At 39.4% G+C, this 27389-nt stretch overlaps 1 pseudogene; it reads right to left on the bottom strand.

Annotated features, from left to right (window-relative positions):
• Nucleotides 1-116: 116 nt before the first annotated feature.
• LOC102126686 (origin recognition complex subunit 3 pseudogene) lies at nucleotides 117-15530 on the bottom strand (annotated as a pseudogene).
• Nucleotides 15531-27389: the final 11859 nt, after the last annotated feature.

The following is a 27389-nucleotide window of genomic DNA, read 5'->3' as shown; positions in this document are numbered from 1 at the left end:
GTAAAATGCGTGAGCAGTTTTAGTTATATATATTATTTGTTGGACTCTAAAGTATTCTACAGGTGTTTTGATATATGCCTGTTTGGGGTTAGCAATGTACTTTTCAGGATAAACATCACATAAAGATTACACATTTATCTTCTCACCAAAACAGGCTCCTCTAGTCCTCTAGTGTATGTAAATATCACTGGTCACCTTTTTCGCTTAAGCTAAATGTGATAGTTCTGACTTCACTCATTTGCTTTCACTTTCTAGCAGCCTCCCCGTGTTAGCCTTGTCACAAGGTCAGTCTTCTATTTGGTAGGTTTTATAAATCCTAAAAGTTCTAGTTCAAAAAAAGTTCTAATAAACCAAGCATGGATAATTTCATTCATTTCTTCTGAGGTTGCAGAATTTGCATCCATTTTTTCAGCAGCTGTCAAAACTGTTGCAAAAGCCTATGAACAGTCCACAAGGTTGATTAGCCTGCAACACTCTAGGTGCAATTTGTATGCTATGCAGATGTCTGGGGTGATATTTGGAATGCACCCTTCTTTGCTTTTCAGTGCTTCATTCTTTAGATAATAGTAAGGATTGTTGAGTGCAGTATGGAGGGCAATTCATGGAGCAGCATCTAAATGCTCACGAAGGGCATGGGCAGCACTGAAGCGGACCACCTCATGGAGAGGCTGTGTCTCAGGAGGCAGAAGCTGTTCTCTCACTAGACAGTCATGAAGTTCACAATATTTTCTCTGAGTACTTCAAATTTGGTTTGCTTCTTACTTCCACTTGACTCCTTCATTTCCTGTAAAGACTTCTGAAGATGATAGAGGTCTGTCTTCTGAAGCCCCTTTGACTGACCCCGAAGCATCTTCTTCCTCTTTGGTTTCATTGAAGCTCTGAAACTGGGCCAGGAACTTCTCTATTCTCTTAGCTGTGCTGCCAAGGTGATTTTCACAAGAAGATTTAAAAACCTTGAAACATTCCTCAAGTATGATCATCAGTTCATCATTTGCCAACATCTTCAGCAGCTACAAGACTGATGCATACTCCTCTGAATTCCGTATGTTCTTTTCTAAACATGTGCGGTACAACTCTCTGATCTGTCAACCTTGTGGATACTTGGGAAGAGAAGAGGTGAACTTATGAAGACATCTCAAAACCGGGAAGTAATTCCTATGATACACATGAAGGTTTTCTAGTAATAATTGTGTTTCCTCCTTCAAACATCTCTCATTGGTCAAGAGCGCAACTTGCTTTTCTATGTACCTCCTAAAAGATGGAAGATGTCTGATGTTTTCCCATTGATTGTTTGATAAAAAATTTATTCTTCTTTTGGCTTCTGGAAGATTACAGCACAGGACACTTAAGGGCTGGGAATAGAAATGCTCTAATAGAGAAAGCTGGTCCTTTTATAAAGTTTTGAATTTAGAAATCATGATACAAAAAGATGTTCGTCAGAACCTGCAATGCTTTTTCATTTATTTTAAAGGGAAACTGAGTTGTAAGAAGTAGCTTATTGAGTACCATAGTCAGGTGCTCCTTGCAAGACAAAACTTGGAACAGTTCTATGCACAATAGAGATGATACTGCATGAGGAAACAATCGGCGGATGATAATAGATATGGCAATTCAAAAAATGAATATTAGTGAAAATTCATGCAGATGTTGACTGTTGATAATTATGAAGTCTTGCAGTACTTTTGTGGCAAAGCTTTCCATATCCTTTAAGATAACCACAACAGGAGGAGACTGCCATTGGCTAGAAGTAGTCCTCTTTTTGCTTGGCATTTTTGGGTCTGTCTTCTGTGTGACAGTCATATACCAACTGGAAAGTGAGTCCATTGAATAATGTATCTTTCTCTGGGTGAGCTGAACACTTTCCCCCTCTTTGGATTTTATATCTACACAGCAGTTCAACAATTGTGAGATCAACTTTTGCAAAAAGAATGTTTCATATCTGGACAGTCTTTAGTTTGCAATGAGACTACATATGGTGCGACTTTATTCTGAAGGGCCTCTGTTAGACTTCTGAATGTTAAATCATGATCTGTGACATTCACACCAAGAACAAGAGCAGCAGTTGGAATTTCTCTGAGTTTTATTTGACAGCCCAAGTCTCTTGAATTCTTCTGGAATCCAGAATGAGATTTTTGCAGAAATTCAATTAGATTGTCAAACAAGTTTTTATTTAATTCTTCTTGTAGTGGCTCATTTTCACATTTCATTTGCTGCCATATCAACTAAGTTCCAAATTGAAGCTTACTGTCCTTAGACTCATTTTTCCCTTTGTTAAAATAGTCCTCCATTGGCACAGAGATCTTTCTCTTTTTGGAGTTTGGCTTAAACACAAAGCAGCCCTTAGACACTGAGGAAGTGGCTATGGTCCTACTGGCTCTGTGGATTCCGGATGCACCGGGAATACCTTTTGACTGAGATCCTGAGTGGAGAGTAGAAGAGTACAGGTTAAAGAGAGTACTGCAATTTCAGAACACTAGTGGATTCTATTGTCCTTTTGTGATTAGACTTATTTCAGGGTCATATCAGGTAGTCTCCTGATGGTACTTGATAGGACACTTTAAGTACATAGATGAGGGCACTAGCATTTTGAGCTGCATGGCCTGGTCTTACTGATTTCTTTTAGACCAGCATCTTTAGTGAAGGTACTTACCTCTTCTATCACATCCTTCCATGTAGCCCACTTCCCAGTTATGCTGGTGCACACCTAATATCCTAAAACCCAAGCCCATCTAATACATATACCCTCAGCTCATATACACCCTTTTTCTTTGGTCTTCCTACCTTTACATGTACTAGTTTATAATTTAGAATATTCTCACCATCTTTTTTCCCTAGGGATATCTCTCACTTCCTTTGAGACTCTTGGTTCTTCCTCTGACCTCCCATAAGACACTCAGTTTATAGCTTTATAATAGATTTTGCTTGTTATGTCTTCCTATGTAGAGTTTTTACATGGCTGAATGTACACAGTGGTTAAGGAAATGAATCATAATAGATATTCAACAAATATAACAAATAGATATCAATAAATATTCAACAAATAGATATTGGACAAATATTATTCAACATAAGAGATATCAAACAAATATTTGTAAAATACATTAAGACAGTTTTTTTTTTAAAGTTATATACCAATCTGGGGCATGAATTAGCGTAATTTGTGGGTACTGGGATGGGGAAAGGATAGTAAAGATATGGCTGAGGTAAGAAGATTGACTACATACCTCTCTCTAACTTCATGGGGTGGAGACTTTCTTCTTTGAAGTTTTATTTAAGACGGAGTCTTGCTCTGTTGCCCAGGCTAGAGTCAGTGGCGTGATCTCAGCTCACTGCAACCTCTGCCTCCCAGGTTCAAGCAATGCTGCCTCAGCCTCTTGAGTATTTGGGATTACAGGTGCCCGCCACCATGCCTGGCTAATTTTTGTATTTTCAGTAGAGGCGGGGTTTCACCATGTTGGTGAGGCTGGTCTTGAATTCCTGACCTAAGAAGATCCAACTGCCTCAGCCTCCCAAAGTGCTGGGATACAGGTGTGAGTCACCATGCCTAGCCCTGAAGTTTTAACATATGATAAAAATCAAGATCAACACTGACATTGTCCTAAATATCATCTATCAACCTCTTATGAAATAACAGTCACATTGCCAGTTAGTTTATCTCATTCTAAGCCACTACTTAAATTGTAAATAGTAATTCGTGTGAATTTGCCTAGTGTTTTATGGTTTCCTAAGTGCATGTATATTCTGTGATCATTGAAATTAGTATTGTATAATGGTTAACTGCACAGACTTCAACTTTCCTTGAATTCTAATCCTGGCTGTATCATTTATTGATTTTTAACCTTGGGCAAGTCTATTAACTTCCCGGAAACTCTGTTTCCTTGACCACAAAATAGAGATAGAACATTCCTTATGGGGCTGTTGTGTTTATGAGTGGGTCTCTAATACACACTACATATGTTGCATTTATTTTTGATTCACAGGAAGCAACAGGAAGTTGTGTTTATGAGTAGATCTCTAATACACACTACATATGTTGCATTTATTTTTGATTCACAGGAAGCACAGGAAGCAATTAAAAATGTTAATGATAATGTGGATAATCACCTTTTTTGAATTTCACATACAAGTCTGTGAAATAAGAGGAGATTTTATTATCCTCCATTTAGTGGATAGAGAAATTGAGACTGTTACCATTAAACTTCTAGTGCTTAAGTAACTTTCCCGAAGACCCAATTACAACTTGAAGGTAGAAATTTTATCCCAGGTTTTCAGATTCAGAATTCAGCATTTTCCCACTGTAATAGATTCCCTACAACCTAAAATAATGTCTCATTGTTCTTTCTTTGGTTTACTGCTCTTTGTAGACTCGGCTTAAGTTTGTGAAAGGCAAGTGTGAGGGAAAGGAGAGATTTGTGTTTAAATGAAATGCAGGTATGAAAAAAAATGAATTTAACTGTTCATCCCTACTGAGCAAGTTTGAAGAAAAGAAATTTTCCTATTCTCTGCAAACTATTCCCAGTTACCATGAACAGTCAGTGAAAAAAAAAAATTGGCTCCATTACTTTATTAAGCATCTTTTGAAAGGATATCAAAAGAACTTCATTTATAAAATCTTGTAAAGGTATGAAAACATTACCAACTACAAAGATAAATGGTTGAAATGAAATGGGAACTGATCTTTTTTGACAAGAATTTCAGTTTGATAACCCTGGCTGTTTTTCCCTTAAATGTACCTTCTGAGGATTTGGCATTAATCAAACCACATTTTAAATATACTGTTACATTAAGGAATGCACATTTGTCCTCAGAGATAATGTTCAGTCTTTTTTACTCTTTATCAAAGCACATTTTAATTGACTGGGAAATTAATACATTTCCTGCATATAATATGGAGAAATATGTTCACAAAAATAAATATTAGAAAAAGAGGTTTATACCAAAAATGTACAGCTAGATCTAGTTGCAGAGCTATACAACTTGGCTCTGTTTGAGACTACATCTAGTTTAATGTAACTTGGATCAGTTTTAGCAACTAGCTAGCACTGTAGAGAAGACATCAGGATTTTATACACACATATATACACACATTGTGTATATACAGATATATATATACACACACATATATATTTGAAGAGAAGCTATATATATATATATATATATATATATATATATATATATATAGCAGCAATGTTTACCCTCTTGACCAGGAACATTAGATGCATCTGTATATTAAAGTGTGACATGGAAGTAGCTCCTGTCCGAAAACCGTCCTCAGTCTGTTAAGCCGTGTTGATCTCAGAGAGGTGATGGAGAAAAGAGAAGTCATCCCTCATTCTAAGACTTTTACTAAAAAGACTCCACATCCAGGGCATGGTAGTATATATCATAATTTTATTTTTAAAAGAGAGAGAAATGGCAGAAATAAAACTTTGCTCTTCTTGCTTTTAAAGATCAGAAATTCTAATCAGTTATGTTGAAAATTAAATAATAAATAAAAATAATAGCATCAATGATTTATATTTGTATCATGCTTTACCGTTTTCAAAGTGTATTTATAGCCACCATTTCAAGTGATCCTCACACCAACACTGTTAAGCAGGATTTAAGTCAACACTACTCTGCTAAGATATGACTAATGAAGTAGAAACTATTACTAGTTCCATTTTACAGATAACATTTTTTAAAATGAGTTTCTGAGAGGTCAGATGATGTGCCCAAAGTTATGCTAATAAGTGGTCCAGCTTAAACATGAATCCATTCAACTTGAATCAGAGTATGGTATTGGCTCCATTGGACAGTGAGATTGTTAAATCCCACTGCGCTCGTTGGCATGGAAAGCCTAGAAGTCAGCAAAAGTCATTTCTCTTGTGAGTCAAAATGGCATACCCAGATTTTGACACTTTTCAAATTAAATGCTTTTCTATGTTACCATTGCTTATTGTTCATTTCTTTACCACATAGCACCCAGTATAGAATAGCATACAGTACATTTGGTTTACTATCCATCTCTCTCTTGAAACTTGAGTTACACACACAATTCAGGGCAAGGGCCTAACAGTTTATCATGTGTTCCCATTACAAGATTTAATATAGTAATTTCTGATTCTCTTTCCAGCCTTAAGATGGCATCCAGCCAGAAGCTGAATGTTCCTCTACCTTCAGTAGACAGTTTACAAGCTGAACCCCTCCAAGCATTAGTCCTTGCTCTGACTTGAGAGTCAGCTCACACTCAGAATTCTGAGTTTTATGCCTATTTTTAAAGCTGAGGACTCCTCTTCCTGAGTTTTCCTACCTTTCAGCAGGAGCAAGGTGTATTAGTCTGTTCTCACGCTGCTAATAAAGACATACCTGAGACTGGATCATTTATAAGGGAAAGAGGTTTAATGGATTCACAGTTCCACATGACTGGGGAGGCCTCACAATCAGGTGGAAGGCAAATGAGGAGCAAAGTCACATCTTACATGGTGGCAGGCAAGAGAGCTTGTGCAGGGGAGCTCCCATTTATAAAATCATCAGATCTCGTGAGATTTATTCACTACCACAAGAACCGTATGGGGGTAAGTGCTCCAGTGATTCAGTTATCTCCACCTGACCCCATCTTTGACACGTGAAGATTATTAAAATTCAAGGTGAGATTTTGTTGGGCACCCAGCCAAACCATATCACAAGGGAACTTCTCTCTGCCTCCTTATTGACTCTTCTCCATAGCAGTCTGCACCTGTTAATCACTTCAAGAATGAACATCTTACCATTATTCATGTTGCCTTTGGAATTATACAAGTTGATTATCCTGCTGGTGGCGCTGTGGTGGAAGCGTTCTGAAAACAGGCAGGTTTCCACACTAGGTAATATTCTAGGTAATGTGAATCTCATGGCTGTTACACAAAGAGGTAAATAGAGGCGGCGCCTTCCACTGTGTGCTTTAATCATTCAAACTGCCGCCCATTGCTGATATTGGGCACTTGGGCTGTTTCTTCCTAATTCATTCGTCTCCGTATTTTTCATTTGATACCCTTTTCCTTCTGATCTAATGTCTCTAGTCACTAAATTTACTTTCTCACAGTCCACTGATACCTATAACTTATCTCTACTGCAATTTACGTTTACTTTTCATCCCTTAAATCTGCTGATTTCTTCATCCACTTGCTTAACAAATATTCAAAGGTTCAAAATGATTTGACTTTCTAAAAATTAGTAAACTTTACTTTTAGAGAATTTTTAGGTTCACAGCAAAACTGAGCAGAAGGTACAGTGATTTCCCATATATCACCTAACAACAGTTGTACATAGTCTCTTCCTCTATTGATGCCCTGCACCACAGAAATACATTTGTTACAGTCAATGGACCTACATTGAGACATTGTTACCACCTGAGGTCCATAGTTTACTAGGGTTCACTCCTGGTCTTGTACATTCTATGGGTTTTGACAAATATATGATGGCATGTGTGTGCCATGGTGCCATGGTAATATTGTACAGAATAGTTTCATTGCCCTAAAAATCCTCTGTGCCCTGCCTATTCATCCCTCCCTCCCTCTTAATCCCTGCCAGCCACTGATCTTTGTACTGTCTCCAGAGATTTGCTTCTTCCCGAGTGTCATACCGGTGAAATAAACAGTATGTAACCTTTTCAGATTGGCTCTTTCCACTTAATAATAGGCATTTAAGGTTCCTTTATGTCTTTTCATGACTTAATAGCTCATTTTTATTAGTGAATTGTGAATGAATTCCGTTTTCTGTATCTACCACAGTCTATGTATCCATTCATCTACTGAAGGACATCTTGGTTGCTTCCAAGTTTGGCAATTATGAATAAAATTTTTTTAAAAAAACATCAAATAGGGGCCTGACACTCTGCTGGATACTGTTCCATAGACTCTCTTAATGATTCTCTGACTCCTCAAGATGGTTAACTATTTGGAGAAGTAAGGCTCAGAGAAGTTAAGTGACATGACCCAAATCACCAAGTTGGTGAATATAATTGTCAGGACTCAAACTCCATGTATTTTAATACAAAGTCCACAATTTCATCAGCTGCCTAGGGGAGGGGATGCATACCTCCCTACCACTCTCCCTTGCTAATGGTAGACGTTGCTGGTTAGCTACAACATACTTGCTTGTGAAGCCTAATTCAATACAAGCTGTCAATATTAATCAATTATCATTGGCATACATGATGAAACCTAATTGGCAGCCTTGCCATGACCATGGCATAAGCATTCAATCTTTGACAACATTTTGGCTAACACCAATGAAGTATGGATTTTATTATTAATATAACAGCCTAATTCAGGAAGAAACTATATATCCTTATGGTCCTTTTATAACTTTATGGTATGTTAGTAATGATTCCTTAATTCTGTTAAATTATTGAAATCCAATTCTTACTAGCTTTCTTCACTCCTATCTTCATGCCTATGCCTCACTACAGGCTGAATGTTCTAACACTGGACCTTTTTCCTTTACATGCAAATGCTTCCCACATATGCAAGTAGGAGTCAAGCTTCAGTTACCAATGCATGTGGAAGAAAGTGCCCATTATCATTAGGATTGTAGACCAGCAGACAGACATTGGAAAGCACATACATTCTAGACTGTTGTGTGTTGACAGATTTTTACTTTTCCTTGAGGTTCTCAGTATATCAATGCCCACCTAATTTTATATTTTCTGCTTTTAATCTATGACTCCAATCATGTCACTTACTGGGAAGGATTATAGTTTTGATGTCTGGGTTTATTTAAATCTCAGATATTTCTATTGGAAGCCCAGTATTTTCTATACCATGCAACAGTTTGCTATGAAATGAGCAGCTTAAAACATTATACATTTATTATCTCATAGTTATGGATCAGGACTACAGGAACAGCTTAACTGTGACCTCTGCTCAGGGACCTACAAGACTAAATTCAAGCTGTTAGCCAGGCTTCATTGTTATTCACAGACTTGAATAGTGAAGAATCTGCTTCAAGCCTACTCAGGTTGTTAGCAGAATTGCAAGTGAGTCTGTCATGAGAGAGTTTTACATGATATAACTTAGTCAAGGGAGCAATATTTCATAATATTTTTTATGTTCTATTGGTTAGGAGCAATTCACAGATTCTGTTCACTCAAGGGGAGAGGATCATACAAAGACCTGAATATCTAGAAGAGGGGAGCATGGGACCACCTCAGTCTGTCTACCCCAAGAAAGTAGTTTAGGGTGATAGGAATAGAACCAATGAGACTCCAAAATATGAAATATTATTTAGAGAAACCTAGAATAGATCCTGATGACAACATGACCCAGAATGCCTGGGGAAAAGCAAAGTGTATGTGCATTCCCATGAATGACCGCTAGGTGCCAGCTACCATTCCGAGAAGGAGAATTCAAAGACAAGCACATTCTTCTCTCAGGATGACATTGTCTAGACCGGCAAATAAACAAACACAATAAATAGCAAAGCAGGATGTGATAAGTGCTATGATAAAAGTAGGTAAAATTACTATAGAAGCAAAGAGGAGGGAGATGTGATAGGCTAACAATAACCATAATGAAAGGTTTCCTAGAATAGGTAATATTGGGCTCTGTTTTTAAGAACAGAAAGAAGTTAGATCAACGTATAAAGTAGGTGTGTGTGAGTGTGTGCATGTGTGTGTTTCTTGTATGGAACAGACAAATGTAAAATAACTAAATACAGAAGGAGTAACATAAGTAGAGCAAACTTCTGAAATAATTGGATATCTTCAACAAAAATCTATAATCAATATGGCTCAAATACAGAGTGCTCTAGGGAGTGGAAAGTAAGGTTAGAAAGGTCAGTGAGAGCATAGTGAAGAACAGCACTGCTGGAATATGCCAGACCATTGGGTCCAGACTTTATTTTCAGAGAGTGGGAAATATTTAAAACATTTCACCAGATAAGATGTATATTGTACGTATGAAGTTCCCCTTCGTCCAGAAATTTTTCTTCTAAAACTTAAGGAAATAGCTTGAACAAGTGAACAAGAAAGTTGATGTAAGAATGTTTCTAATTATTTTTTACAAAAACGTGAAAAGTTGAAAATAATTGCATAGGAGGGTTTTAAAATACAGTATGTTATATCCATTGGGTGGACTATTGTATAGATCTTGTGATGACATGGAAAGATATCTGTAGTATGTCATTAAATAGAGAAAGCAGATTACAGAAAAATATGAAGAGTACAATTTTAGCAGTCTAACCACATGCAATTTTAGATGCATTAAAAATATGGAATGATAACATTCAAATCATTCGACATCCTCAGAAATTATATCCTTTTCATATGTTTCTGTTTGGTTTGAAGTTTTTACATGAGCAAAAGCAATACAGGCATACCCATTTGGAAAAAGAATTTTATATCAGAAACATCACTGTAGCATATTGTAGGGATTGATATGGAAGAGTTTGTTAGAGCAAAAATTGAAGGCACTGTAACAAAGATACACAAATTATAGTGTTTCTGACAGATAAATTGATTTTCCTGTCATGTAACAACTCAAGTAGCATCCAGTTCTGTGTCCACAAATCCACCAGGGTCCCAAGCTAACAGGGCAGGTGTCCTTTCCCCAAAACTGGTGTACAAGATTTTCCAGTTCTTGCCATTTCCAGAAAATGGGAAGGAAAAGGGAGAAAAGAGTCCAGGACAAGATTCTTTTGCTGAAATGACTTGGATCCTGTACACATCACTTCCTCTTATGTCTTATTAGTAAGGAGTTAGTTATGGAATTAACTGCGGGCTGGAGGAAGGGTTGACAATCAGCAATCTGCCACAAGGAGCAAAAAACTCTAAATGGGGGAGATTGTTTTGCAGCTTGATGTAATCATCAGGCTAAAAGATGAGTTTGTGCTTTTGTTGTTATTCCTTATTTTTAAATGAGCTTCAGGTGCATATAATTGGATTAATTATATTCCTTGTTTCAAAATATATGTTCATCGTTGGTTTATACAAGGTTCTCACTTGTTTGTTTGTTTATTATAAAATACATTGCTGCCCTAAGTAAAAATGAAATTGGTTGGGTTTTGCCACATAATAAATCATTCAAAACTCAGTGGCTTCAAGTAACAATGATTTATTGGTTCATGATTTTGTGGGCTGGCAATTCACCTGGGCTCACCTGGGTCATTCCTCTGATCTGGGCAGGTTTGGCTGGATAGTCTGAGATAGCCTTGTTCACAGTTGTCTGGAAGTTGTTGTGGACTATTGGTTAATAGTCAGCTGGGGTTACAGAGGTGGTGGTGCCAGGTTTTTCTACCAGGATAGCTCAAGTGTGTTCACATGATAATGACTGTAGTGTTCCTAGGAACAGCAAGAGAGAGCTAGCTCGATGTGCAAGCACATTCCAAGTCAGTGTCTATCGTGTTTGCTCTTACCCCTTGGTCAAAGCAAGTCATTTTGCAAGCCCATAGCCAGTGTGGGAGAATATCAAGGGTGTGGATACACAGAGGTATGGACACCTTAGAGCCATTACTACAGCAACCTACATAATGGAAATCCTGTATCTACACATGTGGTCCTCCCCCATACTAATAGCTCTTACTATATTGTACGTAATCATAAGTTATTCACTTGACTATTGTATAATATTCCACTATATCCCATTGAATTAATATACCATATTTTATTTATCCTATGACATGGGGATGGTATTTGGGTCATATACAATTTTTTTTGCTACTATAGACAGTACCACTGTGAACATTATTGGACATGTCTTCTCTTACACATATAAAAATATTTTTCCTTGGGTATATCTAGGGGTGAGATCATGAATATCAAATGTTGTGAAGTAATACCAAATTATTTTCCAAAGTGGTTATACCAATTTACATTCTCACCAGCAAAGTATAAAAGATCCTATTGATCCACAATTCTCCATAACTGAGCATAATATTCAAAGCCTTCTTAAGTTTTGCAGTGAGATGAATACAAAATCATGCCTCACTGTGACGTTGATGACAGCGATCACATAAACTGCCCTTGGTCCTGACCCTTAACAGCAAGACACTAGAGCCTGTTTGATTTCCTGGTCCTAATCCTCCTCCATCTCAACTCCATCTTCTCTGGTTTCTCTGACACCCTCTGTGATTTAAGGCTCACAAGGCCCCATGACCACCCCCAATATAGCTACAACATAAAGTTCCTTCCAAATCTGAAATTCTTCTTTTTAAAATTTCTTTTCTTTCAAAACTTTCTTTCTCTGGCAAAACAACAGGAGGTTTGGAATTGGACAAGCCTGGTATGAATTGCACCTCCTGTACTTAACTAGCTGTGTAACCTTTAACAATTTACTTAAAAACATTTCTATGCTCCAGCTTTCTCCTACGTAAAACAAACATAACAATTCTCATTTTTTGTGAGCACTACATGTGGTGACATATGCAAAGAGGCATGCAACAAACGGGTGCTCCAATTTGGAAGTGCTGCTGATGACTCGGCACACCCTCCTGCTGGGTTCTTGGTTGAAGGAACCAGCCTACTACAGCATCAAGATTAGATAGACTAGCCTTGCCTGAGGTTAAATAGCTATTTCAGTATTCATTCATGTCAAATAAAATTGTGGCTCTCAAAATGATAGTCAGATCTAACAAATTCATTCAGCTAATTTTTGGACAAAGTCTCAATGATGATAATGTAGATCATTAATCACTACTCTACCTGCACATGAAATAGGACAGATCTCAGTGTCAGGCATTTTCACAACTAGCATTAACAGCAAGGAAAACACAGTGATTAAGGTCCTTCAGTGCTGTTTTGCTCCAAGGAAGTGAGGAGGCCCGGGGGGATATATCAGGAAGTGTGTGTCCCCTAAGGGTCAGGAGACATGTCTTGCAAACCTGGCTCTGCTATGAGCATATCGGGTGATTGTAAAAATATGTTGACTTCTCTGGGTCAGAATTTCCTGAGAACATTGACAAACACACATTTGATAAGTGTTTGTTGAGTTGAAGTGAATTGTATTTGAAAAATGCCAGTGTTGGACTAAGCCATCCCCAGTATTCCTGAGGAACCCCTACACTTTCACACCTCATTTGAAGCAGCAACTTCTGCATGAAGTCTTTTCTGACTGCTCCAGAGTGGCAAGGCCCTATTCAGGAGCACAGAGCCTCCCATTAAAGATCTTTTCAAGGGACTCAAGACCATAAAGTGGTCCAATGATGTTTATGGGAGATACAAAGGTGGCCGTAGTTTCCCAAGAATGCACACTTATATCGCAAATGTCCATTAGAGGCTGGGAATTTATGTATGGCCTGGATCCTGTGAATGGCTCATGGTGAGTGAGGTACAAGCCCCTTTGCTGCATTCTACACCACTCTGCCTGATGTTACATGGATCTGCCTTAGGGATGAGTGGCTCTTCTCTGGGATAATCTCATTATTTGAAGTTAAGTCAGACACTGATGCTACAGAAACTTTGATTTGTGTTTAGAATATTTGTGTTAGAGGAATTGTTTAAAGGTTTGTCATTTTAACAGACCAAAACCCAGATAGGCATAAAAAGAACATTAAAGCATAACTATATCTCCTCAATATAGCACAATGCAATAAGGTTCTGAACCTGTAGCTCAAGACTAATTCCAGCTCTTCTACTGATAGCATGTATAATTTTCAGTGAATCACCCGTTTTCTGAGCCTCAGTTTCCTCACTTAGAAAACGTAGATAATAATATCTGTTCTGCTTCTTTTGTGGAAACATTTGAAACTCAGGGAGATAATGTAGTGGTGTTGCATTGGAAGTTGTTGTTACCTTGAATCATCTCCATCTGTCTCTGCAGTGGTTCTGGGTCCCCAGTTCATGGGAGCCCTCACTAATCTTTAACTGATGGGACACTGTCATAGCCATCATCTGGATACTTTGTGTTTACACAGCACTTACTCAGAGGAGCTGAAGGCAATGGGGCTTCTCTTCTGCACAATCCCTAGGGGTACTCTCATCCTGTAATGGCTCAGAGCTTGGACATATTTTGCAAGATAATCAGCTCAAACTCTCTTCAGCTTGGTTTCAGCCCATTTCCCCCTGCCACATTCCCCAGGACCAAACTTCTGTCTCCAACAGTGGGGAGAGCAAGACTAGTGCCAGATTATCTAATTACAGAAGCTAAGACTATTGCTGCCATACATGATGCAAATATATTTTGATCAAGGCCCTAATACTGTTTTCTGGGATGTCACATTGCATTAGTAATATGCAGCCTTTTCTCCACCACGTGGCACGGGATGCTCACTGTCCCTTAAGGTGGAACCAGAGAGCTACATTCTGACTGTGATACGAAGGATACTTTTGTTCCTTTGCAGACATATACCATAGTGATTAAGAATATATATTTTGGATTCCAAGGGATTTGAGTTAGAACCCTATCTTTGCTATTTGTTCATTAGATAACCTTCCACAAGTCACTAAACTTCAGTTACTTTTTATGTACAATGAGCTAATAATATATACCCTCACAGGACTGTAAGGAGTATTAAGTTACCTAATTTATGTAAAGTATTTAATACAGTACTTGGCCCATAGAAAGAGCTCAATCTTAGTATGTATAATTATTACTATATTATCATGTAACTTATATGATCTCATTCCCAATTTTGGTTTCTGTTATATTTAAATCCAGTTTACTCTGTTAATTAATTGAACAATCACATATATGCCTTCTTGACGGGAAGTCTGATATCATCTCTTGAGTACTATTCTGGTATTCCATGTCTCTGCTATGAATTGTTCAAGAACTTTGAAGTGTATAAAAATCAAGAAAGGGCCAGGCGCAGTGGCTCACACCTGTAAACCCAGCACTTTAGGGGGCCAAAGCAGGCAGATCACCTGAGGTTAGGAGTTTGAGAACAGCCTGGCCAACATGGTGAAACTCCATCTCTACCAAACATACAGAAATTAGTTGGGCGTGGTGGTGGGCATCTGTAATCCCAGCTACTCGGGAGGCTGAGGCAGGAGAATTGCTTGAACCTGGGAGGTGGAGGTTGCAGTGAGCTGGGATTACACTATTGCATTCTAGCCTGGGCAACAAGAGTGAGACCCCATCTCAAAAAAAAAAAAAAATCAAGAAAGATAACCAGGCTGGGCACGGTGCCTCATGCCTGTAAATCCCAGCACTTTAGGAGGCCAAGGTGGGAGGATCACTAGAGCCCAGGAATTGGAGACCAACCTGGGAAACATAGCAAGACCCCAATTCTTTAAAAAAAAAAAAAAAGAAGAAGAAGGAGAAGAAGAGGAAGAGAAAGAATAATAATTAGCTGAACATGGTGGCACCCACTTGTCGTTCTATCTATTCAGGAGGCAGAGGTGGAAGGTTCATTTGTGCACAGGAGTTTGAGGCTGCAGTGAGCTATGATTGTGCCACTATATTCCAGCCTAGGCAATGGAACAAGACCACATCTCTGGGGTAAAAAAAAGAAAGAACTCACCTGTCATGGCTTCTGGCAGCTGGTTTTGCACAGCCTGAGATTGCCCAGTGTCATAAGGATGAATGTCCTTGTGAACCCATCTTGGGATTCTTCACCCTCCATCACATTCTCACCATTTCCCCTCCTCTGAATTGCAAGGTGGAGGGGCTGACTAGGGGACTAAGGAATTCCCGGGTCTCTCTGTCATCTGGCTTCTAACTGGCTTCAGCCGATAGAAGGCACTGGGAGGAGATTAGAAGAAAGTGAAAGGAGCAGTCAGGCTGTTTCTCTCCCTTCCTCTTTGCCTCAGGCTCTTGGATCAGATAACACTTCTTATTTTCTTCATAACTTTCCCTGCTATTTCTGATCTCTGGATCATCCCACAATCATCTGCCTGACTCTTTAGCTACACGCCCATCTGCATAACAAATCCTCCACATTAAATTCTGTCTATCATAAAGACTGGAAGTGGTTTCTGTTTGTCTGGTTAGACCCCTACTGTTATAATTTGCTGGATTCTCTGCTAGTACTGTGGGGGCCTCCTATATTCACTCCAAGATTATAGCTTTCATTTTCCACATGTAGATGCTCATCTCGATTACATAAACATGATACTAAGTCAGAGTTCCTGAGACCTGAGGAGACGCCAGTCTTATGATTGCATAACTAAGTGATGTCACCAGCCAAGAGCTCTTCTAAGGGACCAGCTAATACTGGTTACTGAAAATGAAACTGCACCTCCTCCTTGACCCATGCAGTGTTTAATCAGAGATGGTTTAATCACATATCACTCTATGCTATCACAATTCCCTGTTCATACTTCTGTTGCAGCACTCGACACTTTATCACTGTGTGTGTGTGCGCGCGTATGTGCCTTAGTTTATCAATGCACATCTGGTGGAAAATGAGCCCCTTGAACATTGGGATTATATCTGTATCCCATGGGTCTATCACAATGCCTACCTCAAAGGAGGTATTCATTATATGTTTAATAAATAAAGGAAAAAATAAACAACTGAGTGACATTCATTAACTAATGAGTAGAGGAATGAAAGAATAGATGAATAAATGAATGAAATTCAAGGAAACAAATGAAAGGGGAAGACAGGGGCATGCAGGATGCCTAAGGAAGTCACAGCATGGAGGTTCCAAGTCTGATAATGTTGATGCTCATGCTTTAATATCCCACCCCAGAGGCCTACATCACAAGTGTTTGAAAGAACAAATGAGAAATATGAAACCCCTTTTTAAAAGTTATGAGAGCTTTCCAAAATTATAAAACTGCAATTCAAGTCATGCTCCCCCAGTCTGCCTCCTCTGCTGGCTCCACCCCACTCAGCTGTCTCTCAAGGAAGGAGGGCAGGGGGCTAGCAGGAGACTGGTAACTAGGGATTGCCTACTAAGCCCTTCAGTCCTCACCACAGAGATGGCTGGGGGTGTCCTCTGTACTTTACAGATGATGAGATGTGCATAGAAAAAGAGACTTTAAAAGAAATTGTCCAAGATTCCCTAACTAGTAAATGGTCCAATTTGGATTTGCACTCAGATCTCTGCAAAACCCAGAGAGTCATTTTCCTACCCCAGTAAGCTGCCTTTACTGCAATGTGCGGAGATGTGATTTATCTATGCAGCTCAGCGGAGGGATGTGGCTGGCTGACTAGATATTACTAGACAGGGGACACTGCTTTGGAAAATGATGTACTCCATGAAATTGAAAATGGGAAATAATATATATACCAGAGATTTCTACCAGGTAGCTACTAAAAACCCCAGCAACAGAAGTGTACAGGCATACACTGTCTTTTAACAGTTTAATCCTCTTTTAGGTGTTTTTTTTTTTTTTAGGCCAGTTGAATTTATCCTGGAGAAGCTGCCTGTGTTCCACCTGTCACCCCCTGGATTCCACAGCACCTGCCTCAGGAAGGTGCCCCTATCTATATCTGTTCCTTCCATGTTTGCCTGTATTTACAGGGTATTGGTCAGGGGACAAATGCCCAGACCGCTGTAAATGCTCTTCATCATTTCCTCACTCCCACTCTCATTCCCTCTTGTGCTAATTTGCCCACTGGTGCAGATCTTGCAGCAGTCTATGGTGATGGAGAAATCAGCCATTCATTCTATTGCTCCCTTACCCATTCATTCATTTGTTCCATCAAGTCCTCCTATGCCCTGGAGGTACACAGCACCAGTGGAGCAGGCAAACTTGGACACAGATAATTATGATATCATATTCAAAGAATTTTCACAAAGATAACAGGATATGGGAGCACTTGGAGGGAGCAGTTATCTCTGGCTAAGTGGAGGAATGTATTACTGAGGAAGAAATTTTCCAGTTGGTCTTAACAAATGAATTAGAGATGCTCCCGTGCAGAAGGAGAGAAAGAATGGATGCACGTGGAAAAAAGGTGTTGCATCCAGGTACAAAGGTTGGAGAGAGGATGGGATCATCCATCCGGGGCCTTCCTCCACCTTGTATGGAGGCAAGAAATGAGCCTGAAGAAAGTAGTTGTAAAGGCAGCTTGAACTCAACCCCATACACAGAGGAGGCCATCAGAGTTCTAGGCATGATCATGTGTCTAAAGTGCTACTGAGGATTTCTTTGGAAGGAACTACTGGAAACAGGCATTCCTCCTCCCTATTTCATTTTTCCTTTATCCTGAATTGCTGCTCCCTGCCAGTCACATGGTACCTACCTTAGAGAGCAGCCAGCCAGGGCAAAATGCCTAACTTCATCCCTGGTGGCTGCAGCATCTGCATTAAATCCAGAGGCCCAAACCATTACATGTTTTAGATGCAGCACAGCACAAGGGAAGAGTCTGAAAGCTGAGTCCTTACCCTCGTGCTTACAAAAAACAAACTTTGTATCTTCAGTCTCAACTATCCCACTTGAAAAGTTCTCACTTCTGTGTTTTTGATCACACTCCCCCACCCACAACCAGAATTCCCTTCTTCCTGCATATTCATCAGGTCCATATAAAAAGTTTTCTAAAAAGAGTAAAGGGTGTGATTGTGCCCTTCTTTACACTCCCAGAACACTTTACCTCATGGAAGTCACTTCTGCCTGGTTATGTAGTCGTATGTAATGGAAGAGGATAGTCTTGCCTGGAATGCAAACCTCACACACCAGAGTCACCATCTCTACATTTCCTGGACCTAGGTAGCACCTGGCTTTCAATAGCTGCATAATTGCTGTGCAGTGGCCTAAGCACAGATCTAGGATCTAGTCAGGCCTGGGTTCAAATCTTGACTGTAATACTTCCTAAGCACCACTTATCATTAATCAGGTCATTTGACCTCTAATTCTCAAGCAGCATTGGCAGGTTAGAGATCATGGAGGTAAAGCTCCCACCCCATTCTCAGGACATGGTGGGGGCTCCACAAATGGTGTCTGCTACTAAATGCCCCCCCTTTTCCCTTCTCTCCTCTTTGCCACTTGCCACAAAGGAACTTATATTTTCCTGCTATACTGGTTGACTGTGGGACGAAAATCTAAAAATCAAAAATCTAAATAAAATAGATGACAGAACTCTCACAGACCCTTTCATCCCCATGAAAAATGATCACAGGGAACCAAAGTACATAATCAAGGGGAGAGATAAATGTCATGCAAAATTTCCATCTCAAAATAAAAGGCGAGCTGCATCACATCCTTCCCCATAATCACATCGTAGAAACATGTGCAACACTGCATCAAGCCTAGAGTATATTATGAACCCCTGCAGACACAAAAATTTTGTGAGCTGTAGGTTGCAGAAACCCACAGAGCTGGGAAAGCAGAGGTTTAATGGTATTTTAAATGTTTTGACTATACAGGAGGCAGAATCTGCAGTCTAATCATTTTCAGAATACTTGATGCACTGTAGGCAACCATGGAACTTGCGTACTCCCCAGCAATCTGCACCAAGAATGGGGCAAGTTATAAGGGAAAAGAAGGGAAGGAAAGGGGATGGTAAGTATATGGAGCACCTACTATGTGTGTGGCACTCTCCCTCAGCTATTTCCCTTAATCTTCCCAGTATCCCTGGAAGGTAGGTTTTCTGAGCTACACCTCTGGGCTTAAAAGGTAGCTGATATGAGCTTCTGAGAGTTATGAGAAAAATAATTCTAAATCTCATTTATGTGTTAAAGTTAAATCATTCCATACACCCATGTTCACAGCAGTAGTATTCACAATAACCAAATGGTAGAATCAACCCTACTGTTCATCCATGGATGAATGGATAAGCAAAACACCATATTTATGTATAATAGGCTGGTTTTCAGCCTTAGAAACGAAGAAAATTCTGACACACGCTACAATATGAATAAATTCTGAGGGCACTATACTAAGTGAAATAAACTGGTCATAAAGAAACAAATACTGTATGACTCCACCTATATGAGCTATCTAGAATAGTCAAATTCATATTTCCTATCAAGAGTAGAGTGGTGGTTGTCTGGGGCTAGGGGAAGAGAGAATAGGGAGTTTTTTAATGGACAGAAAGTTTCAGTTTGCAAAATTAAAGAGTTCTGGAGACTGGTTACACAGCAACATGAATATACCTAACATTACTAAATCATACACTTAAAATTGGTTAAGAGACTGGGCACAGTGGCTCACACCTATAATCCCAGCACTAGAGGGTGACACAGGAGGATTGCTTGGGCCCAGGAGTTTGAGACCAGCCTGGGCAATATAGTGAGACCTTGTTTCTACAAGAATAACTTTAGCTTGGTGTATACCTGTAGTGCCTATATGCTAGTATCATGCAATTTTGATTATTATAGCTTTGTAATATATTTTGAAATCAGCTAGTGTCATGCATCATTTAAGCAACATCTCATAAGCTACAGTTGTAAGTCCCTTTTCTTCCTTGTCCCTTTTTCTCCATCTTCTTTTCTCTTCTCTCCTTTATCTCTTCCTTCCACCCTCTCGTTCATTTGTTCTGAAATATTTGCTAGGGTAAAGATCCAAATATTAAAGTCCCTGCTTCCCAGGAGCTCAGAGTTCAGTGTGGGAAAGAGTTAAAGCAGGAAGAAGTGTCAGTGTGTCAGTTTGCATGCCAGTATCATGCTGTTTTGATTATTATAGCTTTGTGATATATTTTGAAATCAGCTAGTGTGATGCATACAGCTTTGTTCACTTTGCTCAAGATTGCTATGGTTTTGTGGGGCCTTTTGCGGTTCCATATAAATTTTAGAATTTTCTATGATTGCAATTTTGATAAGAATCACATTGAATGTGTAGATCACTTTGGGTAGTATGGACATTTTAACAATATTCATTCTTCCAGTTCTTGAACATGGGATATCTTTCCATTTATTTACATCTTCTTCATTTTTTTTCATTGATGTTTTATAGTTTTCAGTATACAAATTATTCAACTCCTTGGTTAAATTTATTCCTGAGTATTTTATGCTATTATTAATGGGATTGTTTTCATTTTGGGGGGGGGATCTTTTCTTGGGGGGCGGGGAAGAGTGTCACTCTGTCACCCACGCTGGAGTGCAGTGGCGCGATCTCTGCTCACTACAACCTCCACGTTCAAGGAATTCTCATGCCTCAGCCTCCTGAGTAGCTGTGATTACAGGCACTTGCCAACACGCCCAGCTAATTTTTGAAGTTTTAGTAGAGACGAGGTTTCACCATGTTGGCCAGGTGGGTCTTGAACTCCTGACCTTAGGTGATCTACCCACCTCAGCCTCCCAAAATGTTGGGATTACAGGTGTGAGCCACCATGCTGGGCCAAGATTGTTTTCTTAATTCCTTTTTTGGAGAGTTCATTGTTAGCATAGAGAGACACATCTGATTTTGTAAGTTGATTTTATATCCTGAACTTTACTGAATTTGCTTATCAGTTCTTGCAGTGTTTTGCTGACGTCTTTAGGGTTTTTATAATGTATGATTATTTCCTCATCAAAGAGAGACAGTTTTACTTCTTCCTTTCCTATTTGGATACTTTCTCTTTATTTTTCTTAACTAATTTCTCTGGCAAGGATTTCTAATACTATATTGAATAAAAATGGTGAGAGTAAGAATCCTGGTCTTGTTCCTGATACTGAAGGAAAAGCTTTCAACTTTTCATTGTTGAGTATGAAGGGCTGGTGATATATGGCCTTAATTGTGTCAAGGAACATTTTTTCTGTACTTAATTTGTTGAGAGTTTTTATCATAAAAAGATGAATATTGTCCAATTTTTTTCCTGCATCTATTGAAAAAATCATCTTCATTGTTCTTCACTCTATTAATATACACTAAAATCTATTCTTATTTACACACACCTTCTTATTGATATTCTAGATGCACTGTAAGTTTTGATATTCAAGATGCTTTGGCACTAAATAAGCATACAGGAACCACCCCACTGTTCTTCCAGTGCAGGTAGATACTACCTGCTTGGATGGAACTGGTACTTGCCTGCATGGTTCAGACCCTTGTTTGATCACAGGTTTCTCAGGGATCCTTTCCTTTCCTTTCCTTTCCTTTCCTTTCCTTTCCTTTCCTTTCCTTTCCTTTTTCCTTTCCTTTTTCCTTTCCTTTTTCCTTTCCTTTTTCCTTTCCTTTTTCTTTCCTTTCCTTTCCTATCAAGGTCTCACTATGTTTTCCAGGCTAATTACAAACTCCTGGCCTCAAGTGATTCTCCCAACTTGTCCTCCCTAAGTGCTGGTATTACAGTATGAGCCATTGCACCCGGCCAGAGATTTTTCTGTTTACCTACTCTGGACTAGATTCTAAATTCCTCTGGAGCCCGTGAGAGCTGCTCTGTGTCTTGAATGTCACATTGGCTTGATCAACCTGAGCCCCAACCCTTTTATATTTATTCACTCCAAACAGACATTTGGGAAAGGGTACAGCACTAAGGAAGGAAATCAAGGCTCAACTAAGTTGCCTCAAATCACTGAGGAACAGTGGAAAAGTCAAGAATATAAAACAAAGCCTGTCTGGCTCTGAAACTTGTATTCTTGCGTACGTACAAATATGTTTTTATAATCCAATGCCTTACACAGAGTCATAGAGTCAATGTTGCTTTAATGGTTTTATGTTTCTTAGAGTAAAATACCTGAGTAAAATAAAATACCAATAACTTTTCATACATAATTAATGAATAGGTGTTTAGGTTCCTTTCTTATTGCTGAAGAAGGCACAATGAGGCATAGGGTAAAAATCCTTTTCTGTTACCAACCAGCAGTGTGACCTTGAGCAAATCATTTACCTTTTCTGGTTTTCAGTGATTGCTTCTGCAAAGTGAGTGTCTGTAACTAAGTGATCTTTGAGGAAATTCTTAATTTGTGCCTTTGGTAGCCCTAGCTGTAGCCAGTCTCTGATACTCCAAGACAAGGACAGCATGATGACCAGTGCAGGTCCCCTAACCCTTTTCACCATGGATGAGTGCTCCTCTGGAAACAATGTCATTTCTGCAGAGAAGGGCAGGCTTTGTCAGGCTGCCACCCAGAATATCTTCTGTCTCCTTACTTCCATGAGCAGAACAAATCAGTCTCTGTCACATGAATATTTCTTCTTTTCTCCCCAGACACAGCAATGTGGTCTTTACACTACAATAACTTTGAGTTATTTCACTCTTTGCTATAGTCAAGGGGATTCAAGCTTCACTCAACGTTATTCGGGCATGACATGGCATCATTTAAGCACTATCTCATAAGCTACAGTTGTAGGTCCCTTTTCTTTCTCCATCTTCCTTTCTCTTCTCTCCTTTATCTCTTCCTTCCATCCTCTCATTCATTTGTTCTCAATCACTTACTAGGGTAAAGATCTGAATATTAAAGTCCCTTCTTTCCAGGAGCTCAGAGATCCAGTGTGAGAGAGAGTTGAAGCAGAAGTGTCCACTGAGAGTTTGTGCTGGTAGAGGGGAGGGCAGGGTTAGTTTTGTGGCAGGAGCTGAGAGAAACAGAATGGACATGTTTCCAGGACAACTGGAATGTTGAGATGGTGATGAAAGCTAGGGGGGATGTTTGCTAGGTTGATGGCAGGTGCCATGGGGGTAGGGAGGGCTTCCCAAGTGGAAGTTTCAGCCTATACAAAGGCACGGAGGCAGGATCACTAGCAAGAAGCACAGAAAAAGGGCAGGCTGAAGAAGCAAGCTGGGTTCATTGGCAGGGCCCTCTGGGGTGCCAGGGCTGCCTTTCCCCATCCTGCTCACCATGCAGGGGAACAGCGTTGCCTCTAAATCACTTTCATTGTGTGTGTGTGTGTGTGTATATATATATATATATATATATATATATATATATATATATATATATATATTCTTTTTTAAAAAGGTCTCTATATATTCTTGTTATTCATGTGTACATGCATGCATGTGGGTATGTGTCCCATAAAACACTAGGGGACCTGATTTTACCTATGTCTGTTCTGGTTAGGAGAGCCCACTTCTGCATGTGAACTTATTCTGGGGCATGAAATTGAAAGAAGCAGGGCCTACCATGTGATGGGGATTCAATAAATATCTGCTGCACAAATGATGTTAAGAGTTAGATTCTTTCTACCTAACAGGTAAGTTTCCAAAGAAAATAAAGAAAGATTAGGAGAGATGGCATCTCAGGAGGCAGTGGTTATGGGTCAGGTCTATGAGTTCCTTTGCAGATGGAGAAACTCCACTTTGTCAGCCTAAGGCACAAGGAGGCATGCTCAAGAGGGCAGATTCATAAGAGGTTGAATAACAGTGGCCAAAAATGTCAAAATGTTCCTCTTTAACAAAACTGTTGCTCACACTGTATATCCCATATGCTGATGGCATTTGATATGTGGCTAAAGAAGAGGAGGAGGGGGTAGTAAAAGAAAGAGCAAGAGGGGACGATCAAGTAGAAAGATGACAAGTTTTATGAAAATAAGTATAAAGAGTGCTCCTGCTGGCACTTTGCTAATTAATAATAATGAAAATGATGGTAATAATGATTACAACCACAATAATAATACTGAGCACTTAGCAACTAACATGCACTGAATGCTAAGTACTGTTTTCTTTACACGCCTTATTTAATTTCATTACTTCTCACCACAACCCTGTAAGATAGGCATTGATTGGTATTCCTGTTTTGTAGATGAGGTGAGTGATGCTCAGAGAAGTTAAGCAAGTTGCCCATTGTCACACAGCTAAGAAGTGGTGAAGCAAATATTTAAACTGAGATATGATTACAGCATCTGAATGTTTTACCCAGTTTACTGATCTGAATTTATGACTTATGGCTGAATACATTGACAAGTTACAAAACCTCTCTCAGCTTCAGTTTCTTCTTCTGTAACAGAAATCCCAAACTTATTTCTTTTGCAGGATGTTGTGACAATTAAAAATGCTGGTGGATAGGAAAGTGATTCAAAACCATTAAACACTTTATAGAGGGAAGGTGATATTATTGATATTACTGATTAAATAATTTTTGGAGAATCTGTATATTTTATATTAAATATATGCAGCCTATATGTTTATGTGGCTCTCCCGTGTCACTGGAAGAAAAAGGAAGGAAGAAATGTTGAACAGTGTATTATTGCGGGTTTACAATCTTACGATGTGCCAGTCACCATGCCTAGCACCTTTACTGTTTTTATTTTTTACCTTTAAAAATCTATATGATAATTTTTAAGTTGTCACACCAACCCAATTGTCATCCTCATTTTGCAGATAAGGAAACTGTGTCACAGAGGAGTCAAGTAGCTTGCTCCAGCCCCAGCACTAGAAAGTGACAGAGAAGACTTTCAATCAGAGCAACTCAGACCTTTCCCTTAATTACTACATAGCACTGCCTCTCCAATCAGCAGAACAACAATTAAGCTGTTAAGATTTTCGTCAGAGTATACAAAAAAGAGTGCTGTTTATCCTTTTTAATGCAATTCACCTGACACACTTAGAAAACACTTTGGATGAACCAATTTATCCTGACAAAAGGAGAAGAGTAATTAGTTAATAACAATTGATTTGGGCACCCTCCATTATCCACAGGAGGCTGATCAATTAGTCAGCCTCCCTCCCCAGCTGTGCTACCCCTTATTCATAACTAATCACACCCCATGCAAACATCATTAGCTGGGAGGTGCATCCTCGCTTCTTTTAAATTTGAGCTTAGAATCACTATCAGCCTCATCTGGTGGGGGAAAAAAAGAAAAATGAAGAAAATAAAATTGTAAAAGAAGTAGAATTCACCAAGCTGTTGAATACGCCAAAAAAAATCTATAAAAAGGCACTTTTATTTCATTGTCTTCAAACCTACCTTTGTATGCTGTCAGTTCTGTGATTAGCCAGCTGTTTAGTTAACTGGAGTATCGATCTGCCTGTCACACATTCTTTGTCTGTTGGGAACAAGGAAAGGTGCTGACCCTTCCCAGGAAGCTCTGGTGACAGGTCTGTAATTTGATAATCACTTATTCAGGAAAGATTTCACTTTGTTCCTTGATGTACATCCTGGCAACTGGTGTGCCTTTGAGGCCTCTAATAATGCCAACTTTCACCTCCTAAAAGCTTCAGTGCAGGATAAAGCAGAATAACACAGGAACCAATTTCAGTCTGTCTGGCTTCTCTTTCATGTGTTCTTACCAGAGATTAGAAGTTATTGTGGTTCCACTAAAAAAATAAATAAATAAAAATAAAAACTCTTTATTATGATTTGTGGTTTTTCAGAAAAGTAAAAACAGGCAAATAAACTTTTAGTGCAGAGAGTAGCCAGTTGTTCCCAACTCAGGGGATATTCTTAGATAAAGCAAAATGCATCTGTGTGGTAGCTATCAAATTCCCTGGCTTTCGTAGCAAAAGTGGCATGCTGTGTCCAGTTTTAAGCTCAAAGCTTGAACAGAGAAAAAGGAAAACATTATTCCTCCTATAGTTTTGTGGTCTTAGCACAATAGAATAGAGATGAGTGAGCCTGGATTTGTTGAATAGTAGGAATTATATTCCAACAGTGTGGGGTTTAGTAAAACCTACAAATATGTGTTTTATCCTGCATTTTCATTCTGACTGGTAAGCCTCTTGACATTTTAATAAAACTTATCATGGACTGCTGATTAAATTATATTTATCAAAGTATTGGCAAGGTAGTTTAGAATAGAAGGAAAATATGCAATTTAGCCTCAGACTATGAGTGCTAGTTACACAGTGAATTGTTTTGTGGCTTTTGTAATCTTGTTACATATTGAACCTCAGTTTCCTCCTCTAACAAAAGTGGGTACTACTGATATTGATGGGATGCCTACAAGGGTGCATGAAGCAAGACAATGTCTTCTCGTTCACTGCTGGAAAAACACTCTGGACCCCCAGCAACTCACCATGGTTCCAAATACCCTATCTGTGGGCACTGTCTATTTGTCCCTAAGAGAGGGCATGAGTGGACACATATGCCTCTATCTAATACCAGGTCTTCTCAGTGACCTTTTTTGTTCAAAGCTGTGTAGGGATGGTGGTAGGGATGGGGGACAGCAGTGACCTCCACATTTCCAGGTCGCACACCATTGGCTCATGCATCAGACCCTGGTCTAATCAATCTAGGACAGGTGGTCTGCTCATTTTTGCTTGAGATCCACATCCCAAACCACAGTGACTCCTCTGAAAGAACCTCATGGGGCTAGCATCTTCAGGAGGGACCTGCGAATGTGGCAGGCACTGATAGTTTCACAGACCCTCCAGGATCCTCATTTTTCCTTATTCCTTAGCCCCACTTTTCATGGCTCCATCCCACTCTGCTGCTCTGTGTTGAGCTCCATCCAGCTTTGGGCTTACTCCCTGAACAGGACACAACTTTCATAGTCAGTCCTCAGGTTCACATACCCAAATCAAAGACAGCCAACAGCTCATCATCTCTCCTCTGCTCTTGGAAAGACTGGAGGAACACCATCCATTCAGGCCTTGAGTTAGCAGTTGCCCCCTGGGTGTCCCAGACTTCCCAGACAGGCTAGGTCCAATCCACAACATCCACTGTAGCCACGTCTTGATCCTCCTCCTCCTCCTTTCCCTTCTCATCTCCAGTGAATGGCTCCTCCAACCCTGGAGACACAAAAACAGACCCTC

The sequence above is a fragment of the Macaca fascicularis genome, chromosome 14 (assembly GCF_037993035.2).
Source record: "Macaca fascicularis isolate 582-1 chromosome 14, T2T-MFA8v1.1".
Classification (NCBI taxonomy): domain Eukaryota; kingdom Metazoa; phylum Chordata; class Mammalia; order Primates; family Cercopithecidae; genus Macaca; species Macaca fascicularis.
Note: the sequence above shows the minus strand (reverse complement) of the source record. Positions and strands in the feature narration are given on the sequence as shown.